The sequence below is a fragment of the Sorghum bicolor genome, chromosome 6, assembly GCF_000003195.3.
Source record: "Sorghum bicolor cultivar BTx623 chromosome 6, Sorghum_bicolor_NCBIv3, whole genome shotgun sequence".
NCBI classification, from domain to species: Eukaryota; Viridiplantae; Streptophyta; class Magnoliopsida; order Poales; family Poaceae; genus Sorghum; species Sorghum bicolor.
The window spans coordinates 15,644,709-15,658,183 of NC_012875.2; the positions used below are offsets into that span (position 1 = coordinate 15,644,709).

At 40.2% G+C, this 13,475-nt stretch overlaps 1 long non-coding RNA gene across 2 annotated transcripts; it reads right to left on the bottom strand.

Annotated features, from left to right (window-relative positions):
• On the bottom strand, positions 10,958-13,095 carry LOC110436170. 2 transcript variants are annotated; one of them, XR_002453891.1, is made up of 3 exons: positions 11,940-13,095; positions 11,404-11,596; positions 10,958-11,281 (listed from the first exon to the last, which is right to left on the bottom strand). It is a non-coding gene; the product is annotated as an uncharacterized LOC110436170 (long non-coding RNA). The 2 variants fall into 2 exon arrangements; XR_002453890.1 differs by having other exon boundaries at positions 11,524-11,596; positions 11,940-13,087.

Below are 13,475 nucleotides of genomic sequence, written 5' to 3' on the forward strand. Positions count from 1 at the left end.
AACCCTAATTCTAGGTGTTGGTTGTATATTGGTCCTTTCCCTTGTTTATTTGATAATTAAAATTAATACTTAAGAACCGTCAACAAATACCCCCATACTTAGGCTTTTACTCGTCCTCGAGAAAAGGATGGTTAAGAACAATATCTGAGGTAAACATTTAAAACATTCTCTTTATAATTGCAGGGTGTTAAAAGTCCACTGTTTACCATAGTCAGGGATGTTTATGGTTAAGAGTAAAGATCCTTTATTCTCAATCCTGTCACTTGGAGCTTTTGTATATTTTTTTAAAAGAAAGTTAGCATACCTTTTTATCCTCATAGGTTCTTCTCAGATCACTCATTATCTTTTATATATCTCACTGAGGCTGTTTTAATTTTGCAAAAATTCTCAAGCATACTTACTTTGCATTTATTGCCTGATCAAAACGGGATCTGAGGAGGGGAATGTCATACTCTTAGATCAAAGACTTTGGAAATTAAAATCTTTGTCAACTCTTGCTGGCATATTGCTTATTAGAGGGACCATGGGCTATCATTTTTCTCTCTTTTCTTTTTTTTAAGTGGATACCGAGATACCCCTAATTCTACTGCCGGACACTTGTCCATTTTTTTCTGCGAGGTTGTCGAGCACTTGCTCCTTTTTATTTCCTCAAAAATATCTTTATTTTTGCATAGCCCATGCCTCTAATGCAATAATACTTCGGAAGAGTGAATCTTTCTTAAATAATGTCTTGATCTTAGGAGCATGATAAATCTCTCAACAAGGGTCTAACTCATTTTGAACAAACTCAATACAGAGTAGATAGCTTTTATAATTAAAATTAATATTTTCAGTTTTATCAGGCATATAAAACACTGAGGATGGTAGCTAGAATTTTGAAGATTTTGAAATAAATTCTCCAAGCAACAATAATATCAAGAATAAGAAACTCGTACTCTACCATCACATATTCCATAATGACTTAAGTAACACAGGGTTTTAAAATGATTTTATAATAATTGCAAGTTTCCAGGAAATATCACAGATTGAGATTAATTATGATAAGAAATATTTTAATCTTTTTAATTTATCATGTCGGAAACAGTAATCTGCATAATCAAAGTATATGTATGTGTAAAGTAAAGTGTGCAGAGTGTGTACCTGAATTGTGGAGTGGTATGGTCGGAGTGTGTTTGGCATGTCGAGGGATCTCCCCCATACTTGTTTTCTGCTTTCTTGCACAAAAATAAAGTAGAGACACACAAGACATAATAAAAATAATAATAATAATAATAATAATAATAATAATAATAATAATAATAATAATAATAATAATAATAATAATAATAATAATAATAATAATAATAATAATACTTTTTATTAATCTTGAGGCATTTATTACAAAAGACTAGTAGCAAACTGATAATAATAGCAAACCTAAACCGAATTTAAAGATAAATGACTAAGATGTATTGCCTCAAGGTCTAATCTAGATAACTTAGCGGTGCTCTAATTCCTGATCTTCTTGTTGGCACTGGCAAGATCCTGCCTAAAGCCTAGTATAATGGTGTTGTGGTTAGAGAGCTGCCTAGTGAGGGAATTAATCGATGACTGGAGGTCTATGGTAACTCTGTCTAGTCTGCGAACGTCCTCATCAATATCCATTATAGTCTTGCGACGCTTGGGAGGTGTCTCAAAAGCATTGAGAGCGTGCTTTGGGGCTGCCTTTGGAGGGATGAAACGGACTTTGGCTGCTCTAATCCCTTCAAAGTAAGGCCTTTCCTCCTCCGTAGTGTAGCGAACACTGCTGATCTCGCCGCTCCGGTTGGTCTTGACTCCAACGACCCTCTCATTAGGTCTAGGTGGAAGGATCCTTGTGTCGGCTGGCACCTTGATAGTGGTCTTCGTCTTGGATGATGATCCTTTGAGGAGTAGGGGTTGCGGCGGTGCGAAGAGAACTGGTTGAGCATGGAAAGATTGGGTGGAGCTGCGTTGGCGTAATTGCATGGCTTCTAGCTGTCGCTCTGTGTTGGCCGGGACGAGAGCACGGGCATCGGGGTCTTCCACAGGCTCCATGTTGAGGTTGAAGGGGACAACTTCCCAATCATCGTGGTACTTCTCGGCCATTGGAGCAGCAAGGAACTAATCAAGCTCTAATTGAAGAAGAGAAGGCTTGGTGGCTTGGTGTTTGAAAACTGAGGTCAGGGGTCTGATTATATAGGGGTCAAAAAGTGCCTCTATGGGTTGTTCGGGTTTCTCCCGTCGATGTGCGTGCGAAACTTTCCATCCGAGGGATTATTCGAATTACCATAAGAGCATTTTCCATAACAGAGAAAGTCGGGACCGAGGGGGAACAGGAGCTGGGCGCCCGCCCTCTTTCTGGCCCCTCTGTGGGCCCACTTTTCCGAGCGTGTTTCTAGATGCAAAATTATTTAGAAAAATATATATATGACCCAAAAACATCAGACTAAAAGTGTCGGGCTCTAATTCTCCATGGGAAGGTAAAAATGGACTACGTCTATTTCTTCAAATTCCTCATTGGGCTCTAAAAATAATTTAAGACGTTGACCATTTAACATGAATAACGTACCTTTGCTATTTTGAAGTGTGATAGCTCCATGGGATGATGAATTAATTACCTTGAATGGTCCTTCCCATTTGCTCCGGAGTTTTCCATGCCCGAAAAGCTTCACCCTGGAATTAAAAAGTAATACCTTATCTCCGGGTGTGAACTCCTTCTTCTTGATTCTCTTGTCATGCCACCTTTTGACTCTTTCTTTGTAGATCTTTGAATTGTGATATGCCTTCTCTCGCCATTCTTCTAATTCTGATAGTTGCATTCTTCTATAATCTCCAGCAACATCTAGGTCCATATTCCATCTCTTTATGGCCCAGTGTGCTTTGAACTCTAGTTCAACGGGTAGATGGCAAGTCTTCCCGTACACCAATTGGTATGGAGACATTCCAATTGGGTTCTTGTATGCTGTCCGGTATGCCCAGAGTGCATCGGGTAACTTGTCTTTCCACGTCGTTCCCATTTCATTTACTGTCTTCTGAAGAATATTCTTGATTTGTTTGTTGGAAGTCTCTGCTTGGCCACTTGTCTGAGGATGATAAGGGGTAGAGACGTTGTGATGGATTCCATGTCTTGATAGGTATTGCTTGAAGCGTTTGTCGATGAAGTGTGCTCCTCCATCACTTATCACTACTCTGGGAACTCCAAATCTTGGAAATATAATTTCTTCAAACATCCTCTTTGAACTGTCGTTGTCGGCATGCTTGCAGGGTAATGCCTCTACCCACTTGGAGACATAGTCAACTGCCACCAAGATGTACTCACACTTCTTCGATGGAGGAAATGGACCCATGTAGTCTATTTCCCAGACATCAAAGAGCTCAATCTGAAGGTTGTTGGTGAGTGGCATTGCATCCCTTGTATTTATGTTTCCGTGCCTTTGACATGGCCCACATCTTCTGATATATTGCTTCGTGTCTTCATACATTGTAGGCCAGTAGAATCCACACTGCCAGATTTTTGAATGTGTACGGAATGCTCCATAGTGACCTCCATATGGTGATGAATGACATCTGTCGATGATCTTCCATCCTTCCTTAGTGGTCACACATCTCCTGAGTAAGCCATCAGAGCATACTCGGAAGAGGTATGGCTCATCCCATATATGTGAATGACTTTCTTGAATAAGCTTCTTCTTGTTTGCTCCTGGTGGTACATACCCTGAAACCATAAAATTAACAATATCTGCATACCAGGGGTCAGACCTGTTAATCCCGTAGAGCATGTCGTCCCAGAGTGAATCATTGATGGGGGTTTCCGGTGGACTCTTAAAATACATTCTAGACAAGTGATCTGCAACAGAATTTTCTACTCCTTTTTTATCTTTTATTTCTAAGTCAAATTCTTGGAGTAATAAGATCCATCTAATCAGGCGAGGTTTAGCATCTTTTTTAGTGAGCAAATATTTTAGTGCAGCATGATCAGTGTAAACAATTATTTTAGCTCCAACTAAAGAAGATCTAAATTTATCAATGGCAAAGACAACAGCCAGAAGCTCTTTTTCAGTGGTTGCATAATTAAGTTGAGCTCCTGTCAAAGTTTTACTGGCATAAGCAATTGCATGATGCTTCTTATCTTTAGTTTGTCCCAATACTGCCCCCACAGCATAATAACTAGCTTCACACATAATTTCAAAAGGCAACGACCAATCAGGGGGTTGAATGATTGGTGCAGAGATGAGTGCTTTCTTTAATAAATTGAAAGATGTTAGACATGCATCATCAAATTCAAAAGGAGCATCCTTGGCTAGCAAAAGAAAAGAGTAAGTGGTCTAGCAATAAATGAAAAATCTTTTATTAATCTACGATAAAAACCAGCATGGCTAAGAAAGCTTCGAATTCCTTTTATATTCACAGGTGGAGGTAGTTGTTCAATTACTTCAATTTTAGCTTTGTCTACCTCAATACCTCTTTCAGACACTAGGTGTCCCAGCACTATTCCTTCCATAACCATAAAATGACATTTTTCCCAATTAAGGATTAAGTGCTTTTCTTCACATCTTTGCAAAACCTTGTCTGAGTTTTCAAGACAACTATCAAAAGTTTTTCCATAAACAGACAAATCATCCATGAAAACTTCCATAATCTCTTCAATCATATCAGAAAATATAGACATCATGCATCTTTGAAAAGAAGCTGGTGCATTACATAACCCAAAAGACATTCTACGATAAGCATAAGTTCCATATGGGCATGTAAAAGTGGTTTTGCTTTGATCATCGGGATGGATCGGGATTTGGTGATATCCTGAATATCCATCTAAGAAATAGAAGAACGAATGGTTTGCTAACCGCTCTAGCATCTCATCTATGAAAGGCAAAGGAAAGTGATCCTTTCTCGTGGCTTTGTTTAGTTTTCTATAGTCTATGCACATCCGCCATCCTGTGACGGTGCGTTGCAGAATTAGCTCGTTCTTTTCATTCATAATAACAGTCATGCGTCCCTTTTTAGGCACAACTTGCACTGGGCTTACCCACTCACTGTGCGGCACAGGATATATAATCCCTGCATGCAGCAACTTTATAACTTCCTTTTTAACTACCTCTCTCATAGTGTTGTTAAGTCTACGGTGGGGTTCTCGAGAGGGTGTAACAGAAGGATCTGTTGGAATACGATGGGTACAAATCATAGGACTGATTCCTATAAGATCTTGAAGTGAGTAGCCAAAAACTGAGTGATGTTTCTCAAGAATGGTCATTAATCGCAGAGTTTGATCCTGAGTGAGTTTATCGCTAATGATTACAGGGAACTCTGGATTATTGTTTAGGAAAGCATAGGTAAGACCGGGTGGTAAAGTTTTAAGCTCTATGGGAGGTCTAGGTGTTTCTGCAAACTCATCTAAGGGTTCAGGCTCAGAAGGTTCGTCTTCTTCTTCATTGTAGAAAGGAGTTTCGTCTTCTAAGTCTGGTTCATCTATAAGCTCTAGAGATGCAGCCTTTACCTCCTCCATAGGATCAGGCAAAAGATATGACTCGGCCTTATTGTTTAAGGAATGTGAAATTGTTATCGGGAGTTTAAAAGTTTTTCCAAAAGAAATGTGTAGCTTTCCAGTATGACCTTCATAAAGGAGTCTTCTAAAAGGTTGTCCTATCAACAGGTCGAAGTCCCATGTATCAAAGATATAGAAGTTCAAATGAACCATGGAGCCTTCTACCGTAAGAGGTAGGACATTAATAATTCCAAGACTGGGGACTAACCGTCCCGAAGATTCCTTTATGACCTTTGTCATGGGGGTTAAGACAAGATTTTTAAATAGTTTAAGTGCAAAAGATTCAGACATGATGTTGATCCCCACAACAGGATTATAAAGAGCAGTAAATCGATCAGAATTGTAAGCGCAACGTATAGTTATAGAGGGTGTGTCCAAACGGATCACATCAGAGGAAAGCTCTGATTCCTCCAACCATTCGCTACTCATGACTGAGATAAGCTCTCTCAATTGATATTCACTTGGCAAATAAATGCTAAACTGGCCGTTTTGGGGTTTGTCAATAGAATGGTAGTTTGAAATATTTCCAAAATCGGCAAAAAGATCGGATTCTATATCCAGCATGAAGTCCGGTGGTGGAATTTCTTCCTCTTGTGGCTCAGAACTTGGGATAGCTAAAGTAGCTGAAGAATTTGACAGAGTGTCTACTTCGGCTTCGTGGGTTTCATCATGAAGGGTATTATCCATCTCAGCTTCTAGGATTCTATCTAGGATCACTCTAGCTTCATCAGCAGGGATGCGAAAGAAAGAACCTCTAGACATTGTGTGTAGCATTTGTTTGTGATTTTTATGAAGACCTCGAAAAAAGTGAAATAAAAGAACAGGGTCTTCAAGATTAAGGTTTGGACCAGATTCTAAAATATCAGAAAAACGTTTCCAGGATTTTCCCAAAGTTTCATTATCTTTTTGTTTAAAAGATAGGACTTCGAGTCTAAGGTCGGCTATACGGTCAAGGGAATAGAAATCTAGACAAAAGTTGGCTCGTAAAACTCCCCATTTACCTTGTTGTTGACTTACCTTCTGACTGTACCATTGTCTAGCTTCTCCCCTTAAAGAAAAAGGAAAAAGCTTCCAACGTAAAGTTTTATCAGAAATGCCTTCAATGCGAAGACAATCATATGTTTGCTCAAAATCTCTAATATGAAGGTAAGGGTTTTCGTCTTCCTTTCCCGAAAAAGATAGGTTTTGAATCATGGCAATCAACCTAGAACTTAACTTATACTGGGATGTTTGGATAGGCTGTGATGATTCCCATGGTAAAAGGTCAGTTGCTGAAGGGATTGCAGACTCATGGATCGATTTAGAATTTTGGTTTTCCATAAGGTAAGAGTAAAAGATAAGAAAAGATAAAAGTATAGATACAAGCTAGTAGTAAGACTCAGGTTATCTCAGCAACCGTCTTTCTCCCCGGCAACGGCACCATAAATGCTTGTTGATATTTGGGAACGCAATAAGGATTTGATCCGCAAGCGCACGGATATCGGTGAGCACTTCACCCGGGAGGTTATCCAGAGTACCGTATTTATTTTTTTACCACTAGGAGAAAGAGTGCATCTGACTAACCGGTCTATTACTACTAACCTTTTAGGCACAAAGAATGTCTTTCGTTGTGAGTGATAAATAGAGAAGACTGCAACCGTAGTCTCCTTCTAACCTTGGTAAGGATGATCTACTGTTCTAATGGGGAGGCTAACGGAATCTAGACACCACAAAGGATGTTCAACCCGCACCTATAAACCCTATCCTTCCTGCTAACGAGATGTGATCTACAAAGGTAACTCGGAATTGTCACGTTCCTCACTACTACCACGGTCCAGCTAGTCAGGGAATATCTATGAGTACCCCAGCCTAAACATCACGTTTACGCCAGCAATGATTACTCTAAACTCTACGCGAAGAGATTAAAGTAAACTCATAAACTATAAGAACAATAAAACAAGAACTTACTAGAATTTAGAAGTCGAAATACTGAAGAATTCTAGGAGCAAGCTTCGGGTTAGGAGAACTTGATCCCGCAGGTACAAGCTTGGAGTAGACACCGACAGGCCGGGCTTCCTCCAATCTACACCTCCACTCTATCTCTCTCAATCTAGTAGAAACTAGAAGATCTATTTCTACCTTACATTGGTTGCTAAGCCTAAAAAGAAATATTGATTAGAGAAGAGGTTTCCCTTCGAGGGCACCCCTCAGTCTCTATGATAATTTCTTCATGTCTTCTCCAGGGTCCAGGGGCGTCTCCTTATATAGTCCTTCCCTTCTATGCGTTTTTGGGTCGGTAGGCGAGGTGGTACTATGTTTTCCTTGATCCAATAGGTCGGTGGAATATCCCGTGCGAAGAGAGTCCCGAACTGCATCCAGCAGGGGGCGGGCGCCCAGGTCACTAGGGCGGGCGCCCTGGGCCTGGCCCCTTTCGGCCTCCGTCTTCTTCCCGTGGCTTCTGGAGTCTTCTAGATGGTAGAAAATCGCGCGGTGCGTTGATATCTCTATGTAATCCTGACATGTGGGCCTTTCTTCCTTATTTCCTGATAACCCCCTGCAGAAATAGATAAACAACAAAACTCGTGGAATTCTAGGTGTTGGTTGTATATTGGTCCTTTCCCTTGTTTATTTGATAATTAAAATTAATACTTAAGAACCGTCAACACCGACCACAGAGTATGGTATGCTCGGGGACTAGTCGACCAGCCTGCCCAAATGAATTCGAGGACTGCACCGACCACCGAGCACGGTATGCTCGAGGATTTGTCGATCCATGTGTTTACGAGGCAGAAGATTATGCTGATTATCAATTACATATGAATAAATTTCGCATACAATTGAGGGGTGTTATTAATTTTTTAGACCTTATTACATGGCTCATACTTCGCCTTCCAATAAGCTCGAGGACTACATCGGTGCGATGCATCTCAGTATTCAATTTTTTATTTAGACTTTTCTTTTCAGACCCTAGCACCATGTGCCTACATCACCTACTACCAGGCTCGGGGACTAAGTGGGCACACTTCACCTTGCGATGAATTTTCTTGCTTTTTTGAAGACCTTTACTTTTCAGAAAAGTATAAGTGGGCTCGCTTCACCACAAAAGAATTCTTTTTTGGTTAAGAGCACCATGCATTATTTAAACAACCTGCTTCTTCGGTTTTGATATTGGTCAGCTATCAACCGTACGGGCGGCTCTCTTGCTGGTCAAGGATGTCAAGCCTCACTGGTCGAAGAAGTTTAAAATGGTGTGTTACATCGTAATATATGGAGCTCGGGGACTAGCTGTGGGGGTATAAACCCCTATACCCTTACGGCTAGACTTGGGCCAGGAGATTTGGCCCATCATGAGGTAGTTCAAGGCTTGATCCAACTACTTGGAGTTTGCGCAAGGAAACAAGATGTGGAGATCAAGCAGGATTCTAGTCGGTTAGAATATGAATTGATATCACGTTATCTATGGCAATTGTAACCGACTAGGATTAGTTTCTAGATCTGTAACCCTGCCCTCCGGACTATATAAAGAGAAGCAAGGGACCCCCCTTAGACAACTCAATACAATTCGAATCACCTCAGATCAATACAATCGAACGTAGGACATAGGTATTACGCCCTCATGGCGGCCGAACCTAAATAAAAACCTTGTCCGTGTCTTGCGTCACCATCAAGTTCATAGCTTGCGCACCTGTCTACCGATAAATTACTACCGTCGGTATACCCCAAGGTAGACTGCCGACTAGCTTTCATCGACAGCAGGCACAATATATGTAGCAAGGATTAGCAATATTCAAATGTAGAGTTAGCTAAGTTCAATAAGTATCCAAAGGACAAATCATAATTGCTGGCTAAGACGTGCCTAGACGTAGCGCAACAAGGTGAAACAAAGTATGATGGAAGGAACTCAGTGAACAAGCAATAGGGCAGATTTTTCCTTTATCTAGATTTTTCCTAGATTTTCCCAAAAGGCACTAGTAGTGTTGATGGTCAATAGCGTCAACTTTTATTAGAACTTTAGACCCAAAGGAGAACATGAAAACACACTAGTCTAGGGTTTAAACTGACAATTTCTATGAGCTAGGCTCTATTTCTAGAAAAGCTGAAAAGAGGAATTCAAGTGCAAAATAAACACAAAACTTATCCGCCATGGAAAGATCACGATCAGGACATGGGAAGACTTTGGAAGACAACCGAAGAGCCAGAGGGCCAGAGGCCGCTAGGTGGGGTCGGCCAGCACCACCAGAGCGCCAGCTGGTGCCCCCCTTTAGGGTTTTGGCCCCCTCTTCTAAAAGCTTCCTCCACCGCCTCTCCTGATGCATCTCGACCCTTGGTTAAGTCGGTTTGATCCTACGGTGCACACGCATCCCACCGGACTATAAATACATGAGCAGACCCCCTGGAGACATCAACTCATTCATGAAGGCCTCAAGCCATCAAGCATCAAGAGCTTTCTAGTTCATCAAGAGCCTTCTAGTTCATAGTTCTAGTTAGTTAGATTAGAAGTAGAGGAGATCTAGTTCTTCATCGGGATCTAGAGCCCATAGCGTCGGTCTGCAGCGTAAGAGTTCAGTAATAGATCTAGTTCTTACTTTATTGTATTCAATTGTATATTAGGGAGACTTTCTTCTAAATAGATTCATATGTTCTTAATTGCAATAGTCATTGTCTACTTTGATTATATGTGTAGGATAGTTGGTTTGATCTTATTGAATTTATGTAATTGCTCGTATAGCGTTTACCTAATTGATCATTGGGTAGATGGTAGACAATATATAGACGTGATGTCTAGATATCTTGTTTATCTATGAGTGCACCCTGACTTGCCGGGATGTGTGGTAGTCCACGTAGGTGATATCTGCGTTGGTTCCTCTGTAGTCCACCCTCCATACATAGGTCTAGCATGGGCACAGTTGCGAAGGAGGTGACCCTTGTGTCTTAATACCCTCATTTGTTGATGCCTCTTTACATGCGATTATGATATAGGGTTAACTTAACAATGATTTCTAGATGTAATTGTACTAATTAGAGTTATTCATTGATGTAGTTATAGAATTACCTTAGATCCAACTCCCTAGTTTATCAAATGGCTAACTATGATTATGACACTACAATGCAAACCCCCTTTTTGCAACGGATATATGCGTTGCTAAAAGTCGATTTTAGCGTTGCAAGTGTCTTTACCAATGCTTTTAATATGTGTTGCTATAGGTGGCGTTGCAAGGATCTACTGCAACATATAAATAAGCGTTGGTAAGATACCAAAATAAGTGTTGCTAATCTGCAACGCATATATTCTGCTATGGCAACACTTTATATGTGTTGGTATTATTGATGACCGACTCTATTAGCCATTTGGTATTTATAATATGCATATATTTTAAATATTTATATTTATAAGCTTCGTGACGAACCAAAGCACAACCCAAAACAATATATATATTTTGCTCGTGCAAAATTTCGCTCGGTTATATTTTCCATATAAATAACACTGAAAAATACAAAGACAGTGCTTTGACAAGCAATCATGTCAATAACATACAGAAGGAAAAACCTGACAACTAACACATGTCTGCTTGTCCTAGAATGCTTACAGTGTACATTATTATCCATTTCCAAACTACAATGTAAGGAAGGCCTAAATTTTCTTCAAATATCCACTCCGCATCTATATCTTGTACAGTTTTGCTAAAGACTTTTCACCAATAATAGTTCCTTCTGATGCCAAGATCTTCTCCGTTGTCTCTTTTGTAGATTTAAAATAGCCTGACAAGATGACATATCACAAAATATTTAAGGTCAACATGACAAGTAGTAATGTACTGACACTAGAACACTAATGCCATTGGATTACAAGCAAATAAACATGAAAAAATAATTTATCTGACCTCGTCAAAACTGTGATATATGCCCAGTTCCATCAATAGTAATGTTGGAGTTCATGAGATATATGCCCTAGTTTGCACAAGTACAATATCTGAATCAGAGTTGAGTAATCAAGCACTCACCTTTGGCCAGTTTCTGCTAGGCAGCCACATCAAAACCTGCTGCAATCTCCTTTGTGCAAAACCACAACAATTGCTGCACACATGGTTCGCAAAAAATAAATAATCACTAAACATCCACTCTACGATCTGGTGAATGAATTCAAACAGTGCGTTAAGGGATACATGAACAAAATTAAAAAGCTATGGTGAACAAACTTGAATGGATGCCTTAAGGAACATATCAACAAAATTAAAAGGTCAAGCCAACAGAATCAGACAGAATTAGGAATTTGACTGCAGCTTGAATAAAATCTAATTGATGGCAGCAGCAACATGTCCATTATCACAAAAACAGCTAGCATATATTAGCTAAGTCATTCAAGAACTAAATTGATCATACAAATGACACAATGATTTTTAGGGAGTGTAAAACTTACCAATATATATATATACACTGTCTGGACAGGTCTTGCGTGTTAAATCAAATTTCCATCAGATCCTTACAGCTCCATGGTAATCCTAAAATAAAAGAAAATGAACTAAATCAGGATCTAATCGTCGATAAAACTACACACTGTTGGTTTAGGTTGCCAAGAACTGAACTCGAGTAAAAATAAAGAGTACTAACACACACAAAATGACGAATGCTAGAAGTGAACCTACTTTATTCACCTGATTTGGCATCCCAATAAGTCAAATTGTTTAATGCAAACCCAGAAACATAATAGGTCAAAATAAATTTTTGGTGAGCCAATATAATTTGGATTATTTTTATTCTGCCTGTTGGCACATTTCAAAATTCGATGTACAGTAAATTGTTAGTATGAAAAACAACTTACGTTGTCATAGAATTCAGTCAAAAAGTATAGAAGTGAACCCACTCAACTAGGCATTTGTCGTTTGGCATGTAAACTGGTTGCAAAAGTCTTTGATACACTGCCTGGCAACTTTTTTCTACAAATTGCAAGACCCTATTTTGTTAAGAACACTAGTGAACTTCTATGACAAGAGAGCATTGGGTACAGAGGGATTGAACTTACCACACAGCTTAGATCTGTAGAAGAAGGGCCCAGAATAGTTGATGCTATCAGTATCCTCCGACGTTACCTGGGATTACGGCGAACCCATGTTGCTGTGTTGCTGATACACAGGATGTGGCAGACGATGAAGGGTTGTTCACAAGATCCACGATGCCGCTGCTCCTGGTATGGCACCGCTGCCACCCCAGGCACTCCTCCGGATCAGTGCTGGCAAGGTCTCGCCGCCGCCGCCTTGAGGCACTCCTCCGGATCAGCACTGGCAGCGTCTCGCCGTCGTTGCCAACGCTGCCCCTAGGCACTCCTCCGGATCAGCACTGATAGGGTCTCGCCATCGTCGCCACCCCCGCCCCTAGGCACTCCTACGGACCAACGTTGGGCAGATGGTGATTCCCCACTGCTGGCACCGGCACCTAGCAATCCAGATCAAAATACCGCTGCCTAGCAATCCAGATCAGAGATGCGGTTTTTTTGGGAGGAGGATGCGATGCGGAGGAACTGACGATATATGTGTTGTGGTGAACATATAAAAAAGTGGATGGGTCATGATATGAATATTTCATCCGTTGCTAGGCATGTGTAGCGGAAGAGGGGTTAGCGTAGTAGTGTGACTAGTAGATGCTCCGATGATTATCCATAATTATGATACTTGATGATTATGCTATCGCTATTGTCTATCCACATTTATCTTGTGACCTCTGCCTATTATGAGTAGATTAGACAACTTTGGTAATATCATTTATTCATCCTATATAGTTTATTATCAATATAATAGATTATAGTTTAACATATAGCCTTCCCAGTGGTATAAATATAAATTGACAACCTGGAGACTTCTCTAGGTAAAATGCTACAACGGTATAATTATCTGTCCGCTTGCAGAACCCATTTAGTTTACAATCATATTTCTATCTACCTAGTCACGTTAGTAGATTT